The 12,176-nt window shown below is 44.4% G+C and overlaps 1 non-coding gene across 1 annotated transcript; it reads right to left on the bottom strand.

Moving 5' to 3' along the window:
* Positions 1-8,189: 8,189 nt before the first annotated feature.
* On the bottom strand, positions 8,190-8,264 carry trnal-uaa (transfer RNA leucine (anticodon UAA)). Its single transcript has one exon. It is a non-coding gene; the product is annotated as a tRNA-Leu (tRNA).
* Between the last annotated feature and the right edge of the window lie 3,912 nt (positions 8,265-12,176).

The following is a 12,176-nucleotide window of genomic DNA, read 5'->3' as shown; positions in this document are numbered from 1 at the left end:
TTTTTCCACAAACTGTGCTTGCTTTGCAGAACAGTATTTCCCATTTAAGGTTACTCATTTAAATCGGATCATTGCATTTTCATAATTACATTGTTTGTTTATTCTGTTATTTCGTGTTTGTTGTTTGTGTTAGGTGTAATGTCTGTCTTATGTTTGTTGTAGTGTTAGCTAGGAATAAATGCATGTCTTTTACACAACTTTAGCCTCCGTCATTGAGTGTTCCACAATAAGTTCCTGCCTTTGTGCGATCTTGCTACACGCTCTGAACCTCAAACTCGGCTGAAACATCGCGAGACTCTCTCTCATCGGCCGTGAGGGGGGCTTCGATACCAATTGTTTACATTACCTGGTGACGCAGCTCGGTGGACGAGCCTTCTAACCCAGGTTACTAAGTAATACTGGTAATTAGTGAATCCCATTTAAGTCTCACATTAACAGACTCACGGGGATAAAGATAGAACTTGACAGGCCGTATATTTCTCCTTAAAGAATCCTATGAAGTAACCAACCGCAGATATTTTTAGTACGCCGAGCAGGGTTTCCATCCTTTGGTAAAGAGACACAAGTACCCCACTGGAAAGAGAAAACTACACGGGACATGCATAGAGTGAGTATATTATTTCTTTTATACACATGCTAAACGCTATACATTAAAATAACTATAATTTTTTAATTATTTATTTATTTATTTTTTAGAGATTCAGCTATTCTGGGTTTTTTTTTTCTACGGGAGACGCTGCGGATAGAAAACTCCATATAGTGAGTATATGATTTCATTATACATGTGATAAACGCTATACATTAAAAATAACATTCAAATAATAGGTATTCTCTGTTTTTTTTATGTACAAGAGAGACGGTGCGGACCGGTCAAGAGAAAATCTACGCAAGACCTGAATCAGCAGGTATGGACGGAACAAAACCCCCTCCTATACCCGAAGCGCTATTAAATGAAATAGACAACATCAACAACGCTAATAATAATGAAAATGATGCGGTTTACTTTGCTCAACACGACTCGCCACCAGCAGCATCTGGTGAAGCGACGGCCCAAGAGCCCTGTTTCCTACCATCGTATGAGACATTAACCCTATGGAGTGAACCAGGGGCCCCTTGCATGGGGGGGCATTTCTTCCCTCTTTGGAATAATTACCTTGTAACTTCAGATATAAAAGTCACAGACACATGCCTGATACCTAAAATCAAAGTTGACCCCTTTACAATTGATTGTAGGAAGTTCAATAACGAAATGAATAACCTGTGTATAATTTATGGACATGCGAATATAAGAAAAACAGCTGGAAAAATACAAAATCTGTCTTTGTGTCTTGGATTTTTGTAAATATTTCAAAAACTACATGATGGAATAGGTCCAATTTTAAAAATCTGGTTCCCAAGCTTGTTTTCTACATGTGTGCCCAATTTCATATCATTTGATGCAGCCCAACAGGTTTTACGGAGGAAAGAGCAAATGGTGCAACTGGGAGCCTTTCCTATCCAAAACCTAACCTAAACTAATCTGAAACCTATCCAAAATGGCAATAGTGTAACTAGCAGTGTTTTTGGGGTAGCAACTTTCTTTCTAAATGCATTACCACTTATAGGTCATAAGTAACAATTTGTCACACATCATCACCACACATTTGTAGGAAAATCTATATTTTATTCACACGACTTGTGCCAAACCTATCCAAAACCTATCCAAAATGGCCGCAGTGTAACTAGCAGTGTTTTGGGATAGCGTCTTTCTTTCTAAATGCATTACCACTTATGGGTCATAAGAAACATTTTGTTTCTAACCCTAACCCTGCATAACTGTGCCCAAACAAAGCCCGACAAGTGCCCCGCATAACTGTGCCCAAACAAAGCCCGACAAGTGCCCCACATAACTGTTCCCAAACAAAGCCGACAAGTACTGTACATAACTTTGCTCAAACAAGGCCGACAAGTGCCCCGCATAACTTTGCCCAAACAAAGCCCCGCGTAACTTTGCCCAAGTGAAAGCCAAAAGTGCTGCATTACTTTGCACACTTCAAAGCTTGACAAAGGCGATACGGAACTTTTCCCAATGTACCACAATACAAGTGTTACCAAAGCAAATGTTAATTGTAATTTACTGAATCACGGAATTATAAAAATCTATAGAATAAAAGAGTAAACTGTAAATAAATGTACTTATGTCGAGCGTTGCATCCTCTCCGCGCAAAAAAGCGTCCTCCTCCATCGAATCAATGGATAAAAGCGACACTTTCTTCCCCCGAACCACTCTTCAAAATCATCTTCTGTGCTTTCTCAACAGTGAAAGTCATCCGAGCCATTTTTCTTCAGTCAAAAAAGTTGTTGTCCGAAAATAACTGGGTAAACTCACGGAGACTACGTGCGCAATGCGTAATCGAGACACTCCCACAAATACTGCACCTGCAGATAATAAGTTGCGCATTCATGTCCCCAGCGCGAAAAACAATGCCCAATCAGCACATCCCATACCATTTTGCAAACCTTAGACACACCTCTATTGGATGAAGCAAATGACACTGTAATTTGATGTTCATGTAAAAAGTTTATTATGGTGAAACATAACCATGGGCAAAGGTTCAGTGCGTAAAAAATAATGTGCTAGCAGGGAAGCAGAGCATATATCTGAAAAAATACTTGACAATGAAGGATTACAGTGATTGATTTATGTACATAAGAGATCAAGCTTTCAAACGAGGGTAACTGTCATTTTATTCATTGGTTTTCTTCTAAAACTCCGAAGATAAAAAACATTGCACGAATGTACAGAATGCTGACTGACATTTTTCCGCGATGAGTGAGCAAGCTATTTGAGAGCATTACAGTCATATTTATGGAAAAATGCGTGTTTTGTCTTAATACTGTGACGGTTTATGAATAATTGGGCGTGAAAGAAATAGTTTGAAGTGCTTAGTTTTCATTTTATTAACACATATTTTACTTCCTGACACTCGACCCGTTTAAAGATGGCTACCATGGTCATTTTATTTTTACTTGTTACAAAAAAACCATGGCACAAAAATTGCGCAACTTTCTACAGATATTATCTGAAAGGTTTTTTGTAGTGTAACAAGCCGTTTTTGGTTGATTTGATACATTTGTTTCTTTTATTGAACGTCATTTTTTTTTGTTATTGAAAATTTAGACATATGCGTCCGAACCACTAGGCGGCGACAGTGAAAGAGTTAATAAGCATGTTAAATGAAAGGGGCTCTGAACCAGAAGCGGTGCTGCTCGACGGTGAGGCCGCATGGTCCCCCGCGGATTCTGAGTTGTGGGAAGTCTTGTCAGACGTAGAATTTCTTCTCAATGCTGAGGAGATTGAAAATGACTTGGGACTGGGACAATTTGAAAATGCCGATGTTGAACAGGAAGGTGCCGGTGTTGGTGACGTGGATCCCCAGCTTGACGGGGTCGTGCATCGCCGCAGATTCAATAATGTACAGATTAGGCGGATTCTAAATATTCCGCAACCTAGAAACAAAGCCAATTTCCGCGAGTACTACGAAAATGTAATCGGGGGGTTTCAAAATATTGTGAATGAGGCGATACCTTACGCCGCATGGGGAGCTTATATACAGGTCACCCTGCGCGGTGACTTTTTAAACGACGAGCTGTCACAAATTGTACGGTATAGGGAGGGGGAGCTGACAGACTTGCAGCAACTGCTGGATCGCCTGGTTCAGTCTAATCAAGAAATTTTAAACGATTCCAACCTAGAAGTAATCGTAGACGTAATAAATATCCCACGCGGCGGCGGCGTTGGAAACAAACGTAAACTACAGACCATGTTAGCTTCAGAAATCATTTCTAAAAAAGCCAAACACATGTTTATCATTAAACAAAACAACAGCAGAGCGTGTTTTGCCATAAACTTGGCGCATATGCTCCACAGAAACCTCACTGATGCCGAGGGTGAAAAGCTCGGCCTGGAGTTACAGGAGAAAGCGGGTTTCACCCACGATCATGCTGTCGGTTTAAATGACATAATCAATTTTGAGAAATTCATTGATTGCAAAGCATTGGTGTATTATCAACAACCATATTCAAACAATCTCCAGATTTACCAGACACCCACACCTACCGGCAGTAGACGGGTGATGTATTTCTTTTTACACAATCAGCATTTTTACGGCATTAAAAACGTCAAGGGTTTCTTAGGGGCCAGCTACGTTTGCACAAGCTGTTTCAAAGGGTACGACTCGCCTCACACTCATCGCTGCAAAAAATTTTGCAACGTCTGTCAGACTAATTGTAGAGAAGGTGAAATCACACCAGGGATAGTGTGTGAGCGGTGTAATCTCAGATGCCTAAATAACATGTGCTTCGAGCGTCACCGTACGCCGAGGGTCTGCCCCGTTAGGGGGGAGATTGCTAGCCCCTGTGACAAGTACAAAAAATGCAAAGCTTGCGGGCTCAACTACTACCTAAGTCCCGAGAACCCAAAACCGCACTCGTGTAAAACAGTAAAATGTAATATATGCGACGCTAAGTTGCAGTCAGCAGAATCCGACATATCCACCCCACATCTCTGCTATTTAAATCCACCGGAGAAGCCTAACAAAGGGAAATGGGTCACCCAAAGCGGTGAGGGCAGTAAAAAGCCCCCCAAATATGTGTTTTTTGACTTTGAAACATCCCAAAGCTCGGGTACCCATATCCCCGTTTACGTGTGCGCCATCTCCGATCAGAATGAGACAATGACCGCCGAGGGGCCTGACTGCACGCTGCACTTCCTCAGACATTTCAGGACGCCCTACTATACAGGGACGTGTTTCATTAGTCACTATGGAAAGGCGTTCGATAATTACATAATACTGAACGCTATGGTGAAGGAAGGGGTGGAACCGCGTGTGGTGTCACAGGGGAATAAAATCATTCTCATCGTGGACAGCGTGTTTGAGCAAAGGTACATCGACAGTCACTGCTTTCTAAGCATGCCGTTGAGAAAAATCCCTGATGCAATGGGATGCTCGACTCAGATGCGAAAAGGCTATTTTCCGCATCATTTCACAGACATGGAAAACTTTACGTAGGGCCCTACCCCCCTCCCGATCAGTTTGGGCCGGATCAAATGGCCGGCAAAGAACGCGACAAGTTTTACCGATGGTACGACGGTGTAAAGCACCAGACCTTTAATTTTCACAAAGAGATGATCGCTTACTGTAAGAACGACGTGGAGATTCTGAGAGAGGGCTGCTTGCGCTTCCTGCGGGAGTTTGAAACGCTCACGGGTTGCGATCCCTTCTCCACGGCGACCATTGCTTCAGCCGCATTGCTGGTTTACAGGACAAATTTCCTGCCCAGAGATACGATCGCGATCCCAGACGTCTGGGATTACAGGAGGCAATACAAAAGTTATTCCAACGTCTCCATCCAGTGGCTGGAATTCGTGGGCCGCATGCGCGGCATAGAAATTCGACACGCGCTGCGCGGGGGTGAAGTGCGCGTGGGGCGCTTTCACGTAGACGGATACGTGGAGATATAGGGAGAGAAATGGGCTTTCGAGTTTCTAGGCTGCCAGTTTCACGGCTGTCCTACGTGCAACAATGAACACGATGTCTGCCCCCTGACCCGCGAGAGCTTCGGTGCCCTGTACGTTAAAACAAGGGAAAAACTCGAGGCATTGCGCCAAGAGTTTAATATGAACGTAGAATCCATTTGGGAACACGAATGGGCTCATGCTAAAACTCACGACCCACAAGTGCAGCATTTCCTGTCAGACTTTCAGCCCCCTGACCCCGCGAGAAGCGCTGTTTGGGGGTCGGACGTCGGCGATTAGCCTGTGTTACGACGTCACGGGGGAAGAGCACGTCCACTACGTGGATTTCACGTCGCTGTACCCGTTCACTCTGGCTAAATGTGAATTCCCCGTGGGGCACCCGGTAATCATTAATTAAAATTTTAAACCTCTGAATGAATACTTTGGCCTGATCAAAGCCACGGTGAACCGCCCACGCGAGCTGTTTTTCCCCGTCCTACCTAGCAGACTGCCAAATGGGAAACTCGTGTTTACACTGTGCAGGACGTGCGCGATCGAGAACAGGCAAGAGGGGACCTGTGGTCATTCTGACGCAGAGCGTGCGCTGACCGGAGTGTGGGTCTCTGCAGAGCTCAATCTGGCATTAGACAGGGGCTATTCGGTCGTGAAGGTGCATGAAGTGTGGCATTTTCCCCAGACCAGCGGCGACCTGTTTAGAGGCTACATTAAAACCTTTCTCAAAGTGAAGCAACAGGCTTCGGGGTACCCCGACGGCGCGACCGATGACGCGGGTCGCAGGGACTATATTAAAAACTATCTCGAGTGCTACACCTGTTACACCCGTGACAGTTGTTGAGGTAGATTAGCGATGTCACATGCAGTAAGGTCCGTATAGAGGCCTTTTCAGCGATGTGCAAAATGTTTTGTACATTTATCACAAGAGTTTATAAAAAGTTTTATACACGCATTTTGGGATTGTGTGTGTGTGTGTGTGGGGAAAAGATTTAAAAGATTAGGGTAGTGTTTACCGTTTCATCAGTGTTTTTTGGAAGATGATGGGTAGCGGCGTGAGAGAGGTCGACTTTGATCATCGTTTAGAATTGCCGTTTACGGCGATAATCGCCGGGGCAAGTTCTTCGGGGAAAACCTATTTTACTAAAGAAATGCTTTTAAATCAGAGTCACTGTTTCATAGGGGGACCCGTTAAAAAAATTGTGTGGTGTTACGCTTCCCATCAGCCGCTTTATGATGAATTGCGTGACCGGATCAGCGAAATTGAATTTATACAAGGGCTGCCTAAAAGCTGGGAAGATGAGGAGCGGTTCCCCTCCGGCTCCTTGATAATCATCGATGATTTGATGGACAGCGTGTCCGAAAATAAACTCGTGGCAGAAGCGTTCACGAGATTCAGACATCACCGTCAAATCTCGGTCATATACCTAGTGCAGAACGTATTTCATCAGGGCAAGTACAGTAGGACTATAGCCCTAAATACTACTTATTATTGTCTGTTTAAGAATGTGCGGGACAGAATGCAAATCAAAATTTTAGCTCAGCAAATGTTTCCTTGACAGAAAAAGTTTTTTGTAGATGCCTATGAAGAGGCCACTCGACCCACGCACGGGTATTTATTGGTCGATTTAAGAGCCACGTGCCCAGAAGAGTTCCGACTCAGGACCGGTTTATTACCGGGGTCGCTCCCCGTCCTCTTTCTACCAGCGAGCCATTGATTTAATATTACTGAGCCATGTCCGAGCATGGCTCAGTGTCCCCTATGTTAAACTTAAAACGTGGCCGTCTGCTTTTTTTCAGAGGACCGTATAGATTATCAAATACTAGATGAGCATTATCGGTCGTGACCTCGGAAGGTTTCATTTTAATAGCGCTGTGAAATGACTGGTTGTACCCCTTTATTAGATCATCCAACACATCCACGTATCGTCGAGTGTTTTTAGCCGTAAAGTACCTGTACATCCTCTCTTTTAACATTCGGTTAAATCTCTCTACGACTGAAGCTTTAAGTTCACTACCCGTGGTGAAATGGGTGATTTTATGACTTTTTAAAAGTTTCTGAAAAGTCCCATTTAAAAACTCCTTACCGGCATCCGTCTGTAACTTGAGGGGCACACCCCCCTCGGTTAAAATAGAATCAAAGGCCTCCGTTACAGCCACCCCCGTCTTGTTTCTTATCGCACGCGCATAGGCCTTTTTAGAAAAAACATCAATCACCGTAAGGAGGTATTTTAACCCGTCGTTGTACGTGGCCAGCCCTTGCATGTCGCATAAATCGGCCTGCCACTGATACATGGCTCTCGATACAAACACTCTGTTCCTGGGGAAATTCTTTTTAGCCGGCTTATGTAAAGTATAACTGTCTTGCATAGACAGCCACTCTCTGATATCATCGGTAGCCACTTTTTTCCCAGTATCATCCTCCATGGCTCTCTGCAGTCTGGAGGCACTCCCGTATGGCTGGGGTCATAGTATGTACGGCTCAAGACACGAGCTGTAGTCTTGGCAACAGACATGCTTTTCACACAGCGAGTGGGGGGTGAGAGCCAGGATGCTGCGTTTTATAGCTGTCTGGGGAGGGGGGTTTTATTGTCATTGTTGACAGACAGTGAGTGAACACATTAATGAAATTGTTGTTTTCTGCATTTAACCCATATGCGTAGAGTTCAGAAAAGAGTTTTAGCTGGGGTGGGGTTCGAACCCACACGGACATACGATCTTAAGTCCAACGCCTTAACCACTCGGCCACCCTGCTGAACATGTACGTACAAAGACTATTGCAAAGCTATTCAACTCAATTTTATTGCAAGGGCATACATTTAGTGAAAGATATAGTTTAAAAACGCTGGTATACATTTTGTGAAAGATATAGTTTAAAAACGTTTTAACAAGGGCACACATTTTGTGAAAGATATAGTTTAAAAACGTTATTACAAGGGCATACAATTAGTTACACCCGTGACAGTTGTTGAGGTAGATTAGCGATGTCACATGCAGTAAGGTCCGTATAGAGGCCTTTTCAGCGATGCATGTACAGTATGCAGAGTAGAAAGCATCTGATTTAACATCTAAAGGCTGCTTATTATGAAATTTAAAGGCAGCTACATCTACGATTAAAGCATAAAATATAAAAATGTGATTACAGTCAAATTCATCGTCGGGAATACAAGATAGACACGCGCGTATGAGACTTTCTGACGATTGGCCTTCTCTCTCTGCCATCGGCTGAGTAAGTAAAACTGTTCCCTGCTGATAATGTTCTCCGATTTGAGCAATCTCAAATATCAGTCTGTGAAAGCAGCAACAAGTATAATCATCCCGACAATCGCTTTTCTTTTTTCCGATAGCATGCAACAACAGTGGACTAACTTTTTCTAAAAAAACATTTAACATAAACCGCTGTAAAGCGCAGCCGATACCGTTCCCCATTACAAATTGCTTTTTGTTTTAGTCTTGGGCCTCCCAACGAGTCAGAAATTCTTCTTCCAGGATCTGCTTAAGCGCGGGGTTCTGTTCAAACTGATCCTGTTCCAGTCGACTGATTTCCAGCATTCCGTCGCGGGCTTCGCGTAGATCATACAGGATAGCTTCCACGGTCCCCTCCAACCTGCCGATGGAAGCTTGGATGCCCAGGGTCCTCAGAACGTGAATCAAGGCGGGTGTCAGCCGGTCGGTCCAGAGGTCACTCAGCACAGAGTCAAAGTGTATGTAAAAGTAATTCCTGCCGGCGGGAAACAGGCAAGGGTGCTGTCTTTGACTGGGATGATCCACCTCGCAGCCGTAGCAGTTTTTCTGCTGATGCTTCCTGATGACTGAGGCTAAAAGGCCCACTATCATGGCTTTTATGCAGTTGAGCATCCCTCTGCACAAAGCGGGTCTGGAGAGAAGCGTGCAGATCTCAGGGGTCGGAGGGACCTCTCCAGGATCAGAGGCCGGTGTCGATGGAGGGGTCGGAGGGAGCTCTCCAGCATCAGAGGCCTGTGATGCTGGTGGTGAAGGCCTCATTCTCCCTGCTTTCGTCGTCGTCGGAGAACACTTTGTTGCTGTAATTTGCTGCTGCTGCCATGATGATGGTGATGTTTGTGAAAGGGCTTGTAAAGGCGTCCACTTATATACAGGCGGAGGGTGAGGGGAGGGGGGTGATCCTTACGGCGTAGGTTTTTGCATCTCCTTACGTACCCGACTGTCCTTGAACAGCGCTTGGAAGTAATCGCTCTTTTCTTCAATCAGCCGCATCCAAATCATGTACGGAATTCTCATTCCACAACAGTCGCATTTAGGCAGCTGCCATTTATTCAGCATTCTCTTGTCCAGCTCCCCGGTCGCGTCCCACTTCATAAAGGTGCTCCGATGTTTACCACTGGCAGCATATCTATAGTGCATCTCCATTCTAGTGGTGTCTGTCTGAAAGTCGGGGTCGGTGCTCTCCTTCATCATCGGGATAACGATAGTCTTCAAGTTTCCCCATTCCGTTTCAGAAAAACATGCCAGATGCGGGTCATCTTTCCCCGGGTCTGCGGCATCTCCGGTGACCTGAAAGATGCGTAGTTCCTCCGCAACATTGTCAAAGAGGCAGACCACTTTATCCCCATTGGGCAGCTCCCAGGTAACTCTCAGGTCTCCAGACAGCTGCATCAAAAGTACCCATCTACGCCTCGTACAAATCTTCTTCTTGGGAGCCCTCGGAGGCCGCATAACAGCCTCCTCCTGCTCCTGCTGAGTCTTAGGTGGTGAGGCTGAATCTTTCATTTCCATAGTGCCAGACATGTCTGTATTCTTAAAAATTAGTGCTGGCCCTACCGCGCAAAGCTCCCTATATTCTCCAAGGCCTGCTGGTGGGGGTGTGGCACGCATGGTAAGGCCATGATGATACTTGGGGGGTACTTGTGCTTCTTTACCAAAGGAGGTAAACTATGCATGTCCCGTGTAGTTTTCTCTTTCCAGTGGGGGTAAGACCTTAATGATACTTGCGGGGTACTTGTTTTTCTTTTACCAAAGTAGGGAAACCCTGCTCGGTGTAATAAACATTTCTGCTGTAGGAATTAATAGCTCAAATAAATTTTAATATTCTCCACCAATATGTTTGAATTAATTAAAGTTTAATTAATTATTATTTAATGCTGATTATTAATCAATTGTTATGCCGAATGGTCGGCTCCTCCAAACTCAATTGCGGTATCCCTGTGAGTCTGTTAATGTGAGACCTAAATGGGATTCACTAATTACCAGTATCGCTTAGTAACCTGGGTTAGAAGGCTCGTCCAGCGAGCTGCATCACCAGGTAATGTACACGATTGGTAGCGAAGCTCCCCTCACGGCCAATGAGAGAGAGAATCGCGATGTTTCAGGCGAGTTTGAGGTTCAGAGCGTGTAGCAAGATCGCACAATGGCAGGAACTTATTATGAGACACACAATGACGGAGGCTAAAGTTGTGTAAAAGACATGCATTTATTCCTAACTAACACTACAACTAACATAAGACAGACATTACACCTAACACAAACAACAAACACGAAATAACGGAATACAGCAAACGATGTAATTATGAAAATGCAATGACCGGATTTAAATGAGTAACCTTAAATGGGAAATACTGTTCTGCAAAGCAAGCATAGTTTGTGGAAACACGACCCTAAAGTCTTATAGCAGGTTAAACAGAACAGCTTAAGTTGTTAGAATGAAAGGAAGTTGGTTTACTTGGTTGAAGAGTGGGGGGGGGGGGGTCTTGGCAGTTGATGGCAGAGCTGCTGAGCTGATGGCACTCAGGACGGCGCGGCGTTTGGAGCAGTGGAGTGGAGTCCCTTTAGATTCTCTCTCCTGGTGAAGCTTTGTCTTGGGTGCTGTTCTCTGTTCAGCTGGGCCTTCACCGGAGGGCTTCTTGTGGGTTTCTCTTCTCCCGGGCTGATGTTCTCCTTCGGGCGGATGGTTTTCTCTGCGCCGGCTGGCGGTTGTTCTGCTCTGGTTGGCGGTTGTTCTGCTCGCCTTTGTTCTGAGGTGCTAGATTTTTATGGTCTAAAGTTCATGAATAGGGATGACCAGGAATTCGACTCCTGGCCCAATGGCTGGCCATCCATTTGGTGGGCTTTCGGAAGGGGGTCTGTATCAGTCCTTTTGTGATTTATGGCCCGCCTGATTCTACCTTTACTGATGATTTTCATTAAGCTGTTATAACTTTTGATACATCCACTTTTATGGTAATCACTGACCAGATTTGGAATCAGGGGTGATTAACAATCAGATTGATACCAAACATGCCATACCAGCTTCACAGGTACATACCTCATACCATCTGCATTAATTGATTAAACAATTAATTATTGTATCTATGTGACTGATTCACATCAGTATAGGATACAGGTGTTTTGGGTTGCACCTCAACAGATGTTACACTTTGTGCGGATATTACATCAAATATTCATATTACAAACAGCACATCTTATCCATAGATAGGCATGGCCGTTAGTTTGTGGTAATATCAATATAAGTTGCACATCTGGAAAGAACATAATTTGTTTGGTGTGGCTTATGCCAATTCATCTTCTCCAGAATGGATAAAATACACCTTAATTCAGTTCTTTTAACATAGCATGGTAGAAACAAAGAAACTTGGTGAGGTCCACCAAGATCAGATAAGGACCACAAAGGAATGTTGGAAGAGAAGGGGGG

Source organism: Paramormyrops kingsleyae, chromosome 1, assembly GCF_048594095.1.
Source record: "Paramormyrops kingsleyae isolate MSU_618 chromosome 1, PKINGS_0.4, whole genome shotgun sequence".
NCBI classification, from domain to species: domain Eukaryota; kingdom Metazoa; phylum Chordata; class Actinopteri; order Osteoglossiformes; family Mormyridae; genus Paramormyrops; species Paramormyrops kingsleyae.
The sequence above is the reverse complement of the archived record's forward strand: the minus strand, read 5'-3'. Positions and strand labels throughout refer to the sequence as shown.